The following is a 12,134-nucleotide window of genomic DNA, read 5'->3' as shown; positions in this document are numbered from 1 at the left end:
CCTCTCAATCTTCTCTCACTTCCTCCTTGCTCAGCTTCACCCTTCCTAAGGGTGGACAAGCTGTAACCCCCTCTTTCTCTGGGAATTAGCCCATTATAATCACTTTTATCTTTAACAAGGACAGGCAATAGAAGAACAATATTATCCAATTTGTGAGAAAAAAATAACTGTCAACCTAGAATTCCACAATCAAATAAATATCATTCTATGAGCATGAATAAATATGACCAGATATTATCTGGAGAGATATGACTCACAGATGTCACTGTAAAGTTGTTGAAATATGGCAAGTGGATGCCTGTTAAACTTGTTGGGTATTAGGTAAAAGCTTTGAAAGTTTAAGTCATGTGTTTTTATTGAATATATAAGCTTCATAATTGCTGTAGGAGGGTCTGGTTTTCCTCTCCAAAGAAAGAGCTGTAACTTTATTATTATTAAAATGCCAAAAAAAAAAATCACTCTTTACCCCTCTGGGCTCTTCTAGGATGACAGATGATCAACCAAGCATCAACAGGTTGTTGATGAAAACAGAAAAGGTCAAATGGAGATTAATGCTAATATGTGTGTCTTCTGTGTAGATTGGAGAGAACCAGAATAGTTGAGCAACTCGCCTGTGTGGCTTCAGATATTTTCTTAAATAGCTTAGCTAAAAGAACTTTGGTGGAAGGTTTGAGAAGAGGGGAATGTCAATACTAGGAAAGCCCAGTAAACAAAAGTATACAGATTAAGTTCTATCTTCTCTAGTGAAAAGATAGGAAGTGCCAACCATTACAGACGTTTCAATGTACATAAATCATTTTCAAAATCAACCTCCATTCAGAGTTCACAGCCCCTCCCATGAAATCCACCTTTTGCCAAAAAGACAAATTTGAGGTGGTAGAGCTTTGCCCCTTTTTACCTTTGGGGGAAAAGGATGTCCTTGAACAAACTTCACAAACAGGTTTTATGGTCCCCATCCCTAACCCTTGACCAAAGAGTTCCAAGACACCAAGGACTACAAATCCCATAATGTCATCACCACCTAAGGGAGGATTGCTGGGAGCTGAGGATGGAGTAAAGCAGCTAGGCTTGGTAAATAACCAGACATGTGGGCCTTGGGTTTTTGTTGTTGTTTTTTCCTTAACCATTTTTTCAGCATGCTACTGAGTTCCCAGCTCAGTGTAACTGGTAGGGCATAATCACCAACTTATGTCTTTTTTTCCTTCTCCCTGAGTTACTCCTTTCTTACACCCCCACCCTTTCTGGGGGGTAAATAATCCCTTTACTAACCTTTTTGTGTGTGCCTGCAGTTGAGACTTATTATAAACCACTGTTAAGCACATGGGTGAGGGCACACAGTTAGGCCACCCCATTTCACAATGGGGATGCCCTGTAGCAATACTACCCCAAATGTAAAAGCCGTTTTCAGTTTTATTTTTGGTCTCTATCCCCAGCTTTTATGTGTGTATGTGTGTGTGTGTGTTTATGCATGTGAGGATAATATAAGTTCTTCTTTTTTAGTTATTTAATTCCAGTGACTAGTCTTTCAAAGTTTATTATATTTTCACCAATCATGTAGAGCTGTGTTAAGTGAACTTGGTTAACTATAAAAGAAAAACAAAAACTGGGATAACTATTGACAAGGCTATTATTTTGATGGACATATTTCTTTGTAAAAAATATCTTATGGTTGGATAGACAACTCTAGATTAATCCAACTAGGAGAGTATTTTCTCTTGACAGTTTCTTTATGTTTAGAAACATTGCCATTTACCATTCAGGAAATAATTAAACTGTTAAACAATTCATCTGAATTTAGCGATCCAATTAGTTTTACTGAAGGACTCATGAATCAGACAATATTCTACAGCATCTATCAAGCAGAAAGGCTCTGTGGAGGCTGTATAAACAGTAGTGTTTTTATAGTCAGAAAAAGGGTGGTTCAGGTTTTAGCAAAAGAAAGACTGTTTCAGCAAAGTTTGGTGGAAAGGGTTCTTGTTATGCAGGTGATCTCATTATTGCTAACCAGGAAACTCCTGGTTGGTTTTCTAATTGATTGCTTTAGAATGCCACTCATGAGGAACTGAAACTGCTCTCAAGTTAGGTGTTAAGTCTTTTAGACACTGAAGACTCCACCTTTCTGTTTCTTTTTTTTTTTTCAATAAAGCGCAAAGAAAGTGTTTCATAAACATAACTATTTTTGTTATGTTCTCAGATCATATATGAAGTAACCCTCAAAAGGCAAATAATATGGAGGAAGAAGACCGTTTCTTAAAAATGGTGCCAAGAAAGAGAAAAGTGTGAATTATGTCAGAAAAGCATATAAATATATCTTATATCCGTTGTTAAAAATCTGTTCATAGGCCCTCCCTGGTGGCACAGCGGGTTAAAGCACAGCACTGAGAAACTAAAGCCGCTTCAGCATGAGTTCAATTCCCACCTGTCCCAGAGGTGACCACATGGCATGGCAGACCTGACCCGCCTGCTGCTCCCCTCAGCAGTGTTCTTCATCGATCTGCCTGTTCTGTTTCCCACTCTGTCTCTGGTGAAGCCTCTCACCACCTTTGAGCCTCTGGCCTGTACCCCAGTTCTGTATGCACAAATAAATAAATCTTTAAAAAAAAATCTGTTAATAATTCTTGATTGGGTAGTGGGTAGATCATCAAGAGCTATCTTTCCCACAGAGTACCAGGCACAATTGTTGTTGGGAGTGACCAAATGTGGAGATTTACTGAGGGACTGGATAAGGGCAATAATAAATCAGGCCTTGCATCCAAAGGTGATAAGGTGGTAATAAATTGGGCCTTGCATCTAATTAACAGGTCCTTGTGTCGGGATGGGACTAGATGAAGGTGATAACGAACTGGGCCTTACATCAAGGACACAGCCACGAGTCACCCCTTTGAAATCTGAGCTTAGGACCTATATAAGAGACCCTTTCCCCTTATTGAGTTGGCAGTAGCTGCGGCCCCCACTCTAGGGGCTCCATCTCAGCTGCTGTCCAGGAGCAATAAACTCTGCTTGCTCAGCCTTTCTGCCTCCCTCCTTCCTTTCTTGCAGCTGGTCACAGAAGTTGGGACAAAACAATTGTAATGCTATATGATACAAAATATAAGTCATATTCAATGAAACAACAGAATATACTGGACTTTTCTATTTGAGTTTTAAACAATATGGACCTGAAAGCAGTAATGAAAGAAAACGGATTTGGACTCGAGTAATGGGGAATTTTAGGTGTTGCAGAAAGGCATGTGGTGCTTTTCTGGAAAAGTTGGATTTGGGTTAAGACCAATAAGAAGGGGCCTTCAGTGGAGAAACTGAAGAGAGTGATGTCTTCATTATGGAAGGGGGCCACTGAGGATTTTTGAGAGGAAAGAAAGCTGTGAGAGGAGTGATTTAAGAAGAAAATCAGTGAGTCATGAAGTAAGCAAACACACAAGAGCCCGTGCTTTCAGTTAAACCTACAGTGAAACGCAGGAGAGTACAGCATGATGGGATGTGCTAGAAATTTATTTTCCCAAAACAATTAATTCTTGCCATCTTTTCCAGGTGAATAAAATGGCAGGGTTAGGACAGAAAGCTAGACCTTACTAGAAGAAGCAAAATATTGTCTTGCAAAACTAGTACAAGAAAGGAATAATTGTGAGAAGATAGTAGACCTATTCATTAAACCATATCTCTGTCTACCTGTTACCAAAAATTAATTTGACATTTTCTCCTCCCACCCACAGAACCCTTTCAAGTACTTTTATATTTGTGTGTGCTGTTGAATCTAGGAGGGATATGAAAAGAAAACAGAAAAATGTGTTTCTGATTTTTGTTTCTGATGTTCTAAACCTTAAGAAAAAAGAAGATTCTGGATTTCACAAGGTATTTTAAAGCAGAAGAGAACTTCTTCCTATTTTTTCATGAAAACAAAACTAAACCAAAATAGTTTGGTTGCACTTGAAAAAAAGAGAAGAATAATGCCAGTAGTAAGACGTGAAAGACGGGCAAGAGAGCCATCCTTCAGAGCCACCCAGATAGAAATGAGTAACCTTGCTGCAAAGTTTGCAGTGAGTGGCTGTTGGCGGTGCAGGGAGCTGAAGTTTAGTGCGACAACTCCACCTCCCCTTGAGTTGCATGGCCACTGGGTGGATAGTTCCTGCACTTCCTTCTGAGACAGATGCAGCTTGCTCTCAGCAGCACCAGGCCTGAGAATCACAAGTGACCCCTGGCAGTGACCATAGAGGGGGATAATGACATCCCTAAAATGCCAGAAAGGTGGACTAAAGAAAAATGGATGAAAAAGTGTGGGAAGGGCTAACTGAAAGAAGTTAACTGCTTCTGAACCCTGAACAAACCCTATTACAGAGCCTTCTGCTGACATCAGGTAGAAAATATTTGAACCTGTACCTGGAAGTAAGGTTTTACTAAACAAGTCTGTTAGAAAAAGAAACGTTTTAGAGTTGAGAAAAATAGAGTATAAGTAAATACTGCATTTACTGAATTGTAGCAATATTAGTTTTCCACATTTTGTTATAGTTATTAGTTCTGAAATACCTGCCAGGGAACAAGCAATCATTTCAAAATCTCTAATTTGAAAACCAGGGTAAATTTGTTTCTTTTAAAATAGATACTTCTCCAAAGGAAATATACAGATGGCCAACGGACAAGAGAAAAAAAAATGTTCAACGTCACTTATCATTAAGGAAATGCAAATCAAACCCACAGTGAGATACCATCTCACCCTGAGAACAGCATATACCAAAAAGCCAGAACAACAAATGCTGGTGAGGAGAAAAAGGATTTTTTGTACAAGGTTGGTGGGAATGTAGACATACTGTTTTTCATAGGTCCAGGCCCTATGGAAAACAACATGAAGGTTTCTCCAAACATTAAAAATAGATATAACTGGCCCTCCCTGGTGGCGCAGCGGGTTAAAGCACAGCACCGAGAATCTAAAGCCGCTTCCGCATGAGTTCGATTCCCGCCTGCCCCGGAGGTGACCACATGGTGTGGCAGACCTCTCCTGGCCCACCCGCTGCTCCCCTCAGCAGTGTGCTTCGTCGATCTGCCTGTTCTGTTCCCCGCTCTGTCTCTGGTGAAGCCTCTCACCGCCCCTGAGCCTCTGGCCTGTACCCCAGTTCTGTATGCACAAATAAATAAATCTTTAAAAAAAAATAGATATAACATATGATCTAGCAATTCTACACCTTGGCCTTTATCCAAAGAATGAAGAACCATAATTTGAAGGCATACATGCACTATATTAATGGTAGCACTATTTACAGTAGCCAAGACATGGAATCAACCTAAGTGCCCAACAATCAATGAGTGGATTAAGAAGATACGATAAACAAGCATGATGGAATACTATCCAGCAATTAAAAAAAAAAAAAAAGATGAACTCTGCCAGTTGCAACAGCATGGATGGAACTGGAAGGAATTATGTAAACTGAAATAATTCAGGAGAAAGATAAATACTGGATGATTTCACTCAGGTGGAACACAGAGAAACAAAACAAAGGAACTGACAAAACAAACCATAAAACATTGCTGCAGCTTTGAGACTATTAGAGGTGGATGACTGGGGTGAGAAAAAATGGTGGATGGGGCCTACTAGTAAAGGGACATGGGTGCTTGGTGGTGGATTTGGTGTGGTGACATACATCTGAGAAGGTGTAAATTTGCTCCCCTAATTCACTCACAGTATTGTAAGTCAATGTAACCTCAATAATAAAAATTTTAAGACAACTAGAATATTTTAAAATTATACCAATCATCCAAATCACTGTTAAAATTTTAAAAATAGGGAAAATATCTAGAATACCACTACTCAGAGGTAATGACTGAGGGCGTTAGGATGATTTCCTCACTCATTATGAAACTAGTGTTTAGTGTGTACTTCATAACTAATTCTATTTAAGGAATCTTGCCTCACAAGTTTGACTCAGCTTGTCCCTTCTTCCTGGGCAGAACATGACCAGTGGGAACTACTGTGAAAACATGAAGGTATCTTTTCTATAAGTAAAAAGTTGGTGATTTCTGTATTGGTTTTCTTTTAAAGAAACTCAGTTTTCTAGTTTATACTAGCAATGGTCTGGAGGACTGTTTGTATTTTTATTGATTTGCATTGTCTTGACCATTTGTAACAATCTTACAATGGCCACAACAATGCTGAGTCACAGATCCATTCTAGACTCTCTGCTTATGGATTCTATTATACCTGTTCTTACCAACTATAAGTAGTTTAAATAGGTAGAACTATCAATTTCAAAACAAAGGATTTCCTACAGTTGCTGGAAGAAAAGCCAGACATGCCAATGAAAGAGAGTCAGATTCAAGGAAATAAGACTCTGTAGACTGACTTTAGGGATCAGAAGCCAGGGAAAAAGGAAGAAGATTCTTTGGTATGATGTAAAGTAAGAAGTTGGCAAGATCCTGTCAAATAACATCTCTGACTTTCATAAAAGCAAAACCCTAAAGGAAAAACACCCATGTGACACCGAATAGGGGTGACCCATGTAGTTCCTCATTTCATCCATCTGCATGTGCTTGTTGCTACTTTTACTATTTTCTAAGTTTCCATCTCAATAACACTGGAAAGAACTTTTTTTTTCCAGACACATACAATAAATTCCTGTTTAAATGCTTTAAAATCTCTACCTCTCTCTCTCATGAACTCTTACCTGCCTATATACATTTTAGAATTAAAAGCAATTTGAAAACTCATTTATCTCATACTGCTGCTTTTAGACATGACCACCCCAAAAATAACTTAGACAGAAAAGAGAAAAATATGGCTAGAGTTGGCAGCCATCATGTTGGAAGCTTGCTAATGTCAATATTTCAGGAAGCTGGTGTGCCAGGTGGCAGAAAGAAAGAGTCTTGTACTATGTGGGGATAGATGAGCTACCAGCACAACTTCAAGTGGTGCAGCCACTGTGGCAACACCTGGTTGTTATAGAATCCAGCTGCTATTGTGGCCACACCTGGTCCTGGTGACATAGTTGAGATCAATTTGCTAGGACAGGCACTGATTTTACTAGAACCACAAGCATTTGTTTTAGGGTGACTATTTCTGCCACCTTCTGCCAAGCTCTCTATGCAAAACTATTGCTGAAGAACTATAGCTAGCAGATGATGCTCATGTCATATCCTGTGCTTTCATGTATAAGGTATTTCAGATATTCCTTCAGCATCTGATTCTTTTCTGGTCTTATCTACAGCAATATCCCTGTCCCCCTGGTGTTTCCATACAGTGACCTGGTAACTGTTTAACAACCATACCTCTGGCAAAGAAAAAAGTGAAACTTTGCATTGTAACGATTGTGGTTTCTCATTAAAACTACAAGTTACTGACATGAAAGCATTAACTATGGAGTAAGAAGGGAGTAAATATTGGGCTGGTAGCTTGTACCAGCTGACTCCAGACCTTCCCACTGCCTACAATACCCTTCTCCCCTTTCCTATTCTTCCTTCAATATACAGCATCACTGACATCTCAAACATCCAGTTTGAACTTAAACGTCCAGCTCAATCTGAGTTGCATGCCCCACGTTTGTGTTTTATTTTGTGCTGTGGAAGGGTTCTATCCTTCCTCTTAGCAAGTATAAATTGAGTGCTCTCTGTTTTACATTGGAGCTTAAATCCAGCAGAAATACTATTGAACAGAGCAAATTGTTAGGGTTCTGAAGACATTTACTCTGCCTCTTAAGGAAGATAAACAGTGACTACAGTAATCGCTATTACTGGGGATAACAATGTGCAGTAGAACCTGCACTACAATTACAACTGCCATATCCAGTTTAGAGAAAGATAGTAAACTGGTGTAGAAAATGATTTTTTTTTTTTTTAATCAGCCGAACAGGCAGCGCTGCCTTCACTCTTTCCCACACATTGTGAACATGGAGTCGTCCTTGACCGCAGAACCAAACACCATGCCTCACTTACTTGGTGTGACCCCTGAACCAGGCGCAGGGTGGGCAGACACAGGCCCTGGGGACTGGGAGACTGGCAAACCCCCTTCCCCTTCCTGGAGAATCTTCACCCTCTCTGTGGGCTGTCACCGGTGGCTTCTCATGGTCTACTTCTCTCCCAGACGTTGTCTGTACCCTCGTGACGGTTCAGCTGTCCGCGCAGGGCCCTTCTGGGAGGCCGCATTTATAGCCTCACCCCCAACTCACGCGCGCGCACTGCGCATGCCCACACCACACTCCAGGCGCCTGCGCACACGCTCCCAAGCGCCTCCGGCATTAGCACGGTCAAGGCCGTGGGAGATAGCCACAGAGGCCAGCGGCGTGAAAGCCTCACCAGTCTTCCCTTACTTTATACTTGACAACATTGGCTGTTCAAAAAATAGGCACGTGGCCCAAGTTGAACAACTAATTATTTTTTCTTAGGATTAGTAAATAGTTCTGAAGTCGGCGTGTGCGGTCAGTTCAGCCCTTGAACCACCACGGGTTCTTGTCCGACGAAGCTGTGTAAAAGAATTCGCTGACAGTTTAGATCAGTAAGCAGAGAGAAGCCACGTTTATTCAAGAACGTAAGAAAAAGTTTACTTAGAGGAAAAAGAACAAAAGCAAAGACTCCAAGCCTGTGATGGGTAAAAGACACTTGTCATGGGCCTGTGTCTAGGGGCTATTTAAACCCCATTTTCTCTATTCTGAAATCTCCTCACTCTATTTTGTGTTTGGCTTTCTCCTAGTGGCTGTATTCCTTCGGGCAGATGTGCCCCTTTTCCCCATTTTCTCTTTTTACTTCCCTTCCCCAAGGTCTCTTAAAATTTACTGTCCCAATTAGCCTTAAGTTTTAGCCTTAAAATTTACTGCCCTCCTCAGTCCTCCTGAATTTCTCTGCCCTTATCTCAGAAGTCTCTTTTACTCTCCTGAAGTCCCGGCCTGTGCTACCTCTGAAACTGCTTAATTAACACTGACTTGCCCTGGGACTCAGTTCTTGGGGGAATGAACTCCACTGGGCTTATTATTAAGCTGGAATGCTATAAATTTAAGATTACCAGGTAACCATTTCCCTATTACTTGAAAGTATGAAAATGTCGGGCAGAAATGGAAATGGGAGAGGAGAGAACATTTGGATTGCACTGAGTTCCCAGTTCAGTTTTCAGGTTCCTTCATCTCTCACTTTGGTCTTGTGTGCCACAAGAGCACACTAGTGATGTAGGTGCTAACCAATCAAAGCTTACCTTTTTGTTTTGTTTTCAGAGTTCTGTCATTCAACCAGATATTTTCTGACAAATATAGTGTCCCTGGATGTGACCTCTGGAAGCAAGACTGCATCATTAGAAGTGCACCCTCAAGGAGGTACTTGTTTTATAATCCTTTCAACTCCTTCCTCTACTGCTAATCTTTTGGATTACCAGATAGCACCCAGCTCACAGTGTTTACAAATCTATCTGAGGAACTCATCATTGTAGGATCTTACAATTTCCCCATAAAATATACATCCAGAGAATCTGTAGAAATCAGGAAACAAAGGCTAATTAAGTTAATTGTATTTAGGGGTGAAGGGAAGAATTTTTTTTTAAAAGTAACTCCTTCATTATCATTAATACTTACTAAGTAACTTTTGTATTTCTCTTTGCATGTATTCATCTCTTCTGAGCCTCTTCAACTGTTAAGGTATTTTTACCAAAAATTGAGGCTTTATGTAATTGTAAGTTTTGACTGTATATCTTCTCCAAGGGGTATCCCTACTATATCAGAGTCAAAATGTGACCAGAAATGTTTTACTCCAAAAACATTTGGTCCACTGTTAAAACTGCTTCACAATTGATAGACAGTGGAAATTTTACCTTAATTAAAAATATTTTTTTTTTGAAATTGTATGAACACAAGTCACTATCAAAAATCAAAGAAACAAAACCTCTGAATGATCAGTCATCTAAAAATCTTAGAAATGGCCACACACTTCCCTTAGTTAGGTATATTACAAACTACATATTAGAGAGGCATCTACTTAATTTTAATCCATTTCCCCAAACTGACATGAATCATGAACCATTTTGAGGGAAAATCTCATTATACATTATGAAATTAATATCCGGTGAATACTCTGGAAGAAATGTTTCTCTTTGTGAAGACAGCATGAACTGTCAAAGGTCATAGCAAAATACAACCAGGCAGTCAATGGGTATGTTCTGCAAGCCTCCAAATATACTCAGCATTGTTCCAATGGCTGTTTGCCATCAGTGAGAAAAAAGAAGAAAATGAAAGCAATCTACATTTTCTGGAATTTAAAACAACAGCAATAAACGATAATAATTAGAACTTCAGTAACTCTTCAAATAATGAATACTTTCAAATCAATATCCATTGAACTACTGTGTGTTATATTAAAATGGGCTCTATCATAAATTCTGTGGGGGTTCCTGAGTAAAACCAGTTCTTGTCTTCAAGGAACTTACATCTAGATTTGGAGTGTTAGGGAAGAAAATGTTTTAGTGAGCTGGGGATATCAAGAGACTATTTTTGACAAAAGTAGTATTTGGTCTTTAAAGTCAACTTAAAATTTTTAATTTTTATTAGTAAATAAGCCTTAAATTTCTGTCTGATAAAATTGTTGCTAGACAGAATATCTGAACCTCTCCTATGAATAAATATTAAAAATCCAGAACACCCAGGAGGAAAATAGAGAATGGATGTCACAGGCAATCACACTTAATTATGTTTGTATACCAAAAGACTATACAAATTGCCAATAAACACTTGAAAAAATGCCCAATCTCATTAATAATCAAGGAAATACAAATACAAACAAGGTGAGTTTTTTCTTTCAACTAATTAGAAAAAGATTAAAGACTGGCAGTACTTGTCATTGGAACATTGAAGAGAATTAGATACACTCAAAAACAGTTGGTGGGGTAGAAATAATTTTGAGATGAGTTTGCTTTTACCTACCAAATATTTAAATTACTAGCATCCTGTTCATCTCAAACAATCTATCCTAATCCTAAAGATCTAAACATAAAATGAACATTTATTGTAAATTGTTGTCATTAAAAGCTGTTTAAAAAAAAAAAGACTCCAGAGGAAAGATTAAAATAACTTAGGGCACATCCATTCATTAAAATACTTCACCACATCTAGAAGCAATGAACTAGGCCTCTTAGCATTGACAGTGAGTTCCCCAAAACCTTGAAATAACCAGCTTGCAAATAATAATTTCTTTCAAATTAAAATATATAGTAATAAATTTATGTAAATATATACATTTATCTATAGCTATTTTAATGCAAGAGTGAAAGGGTTCCTTCATAACCACTAATCCTAATTACCTTGAGGGTGAGGAGTGGAAATAATAGGTAGGATCAGTGGGGATTACACAGTTTACTTGCTACACTAATATATGGCTATATATGTGCACTAGAATATATATATATACACACATAAATATTTTAAATTGTTAGTGTATTTAAATAAACAAAAGTAGTCGTATTGAAAACAAAGTAGATTAATATGGGCAAGTGCAAATAGAACAGAGTTTGTGTGGGATGGAGAAGCATATAATCTGACTAGTACAGAGAATGCATCCATAGTAAAAATGGGAATTGAAACTTAATGAGAGAAATATGGGAATAAATTAAAGAGATACCTGAAACTATACTGAAGAGTTCAGATTTTACACTATAGCTTTGGTTTTAGTTCTTTACAGTTACTAGAAAGAACCATATAAGACCTCTGTGTGACAAATGCTGCATTTGTCCTGAGCTTAGGGGTATTGGTACGACCAAATTGCGACAAATTTCACATCGAACTACCTAAACTTCTCTTCCATTTTGTCAAACTAATTCAAAGTTGCCTTTGGTGTACTAATATGTTGCTTGCTAGACCTATCAAATGAGGTCAGGTTAACTGGATTAGTTTCTCCCAAACAAAAGTAGCAACAGCTTTATAAAGACAGATTTAACAAAGTCCACTTTTATTTAGAAAATGTCAGCTGAGTTTAGTTTAGTGCATTTTGAGTTTTACTGATTCCTTTTCAAAACTATTGAAAGAAGTTATAGAAAAATAGTAATTGAAAGAATTTTTTTAATAGCTAAATTTTTTCTTATATATATATATATTTACATCATTCTTCTTTTTGAGTATTTTTAATTTTGGTTGTTATATGAAAGACTTTTTAGATCACCTTCCTTCCAGTGGTTTCCTAGTTCT

This window comes from Condylura cristata, unplaced genomic scaffold (genome assembly GCF_000260355.1).
Source record: "Condylura cristata isolate star-nosed mole 26May11 unplaced genomic scaffold, ConCri1.0 scaffold00007, whole genome shotgun sequence".
Taxonomy (NCBI): domain Eukaryota; kingdom Metazoa; phylum Chordata; class Mammalia; order Eulipotyphla; family Talpidae; genus Condylura; species Condylura cristata.
The sequence above is the reverse complement of the archived record's forward strand: the minus strand, read 5'-3'. Positions refer to the sequence as shown.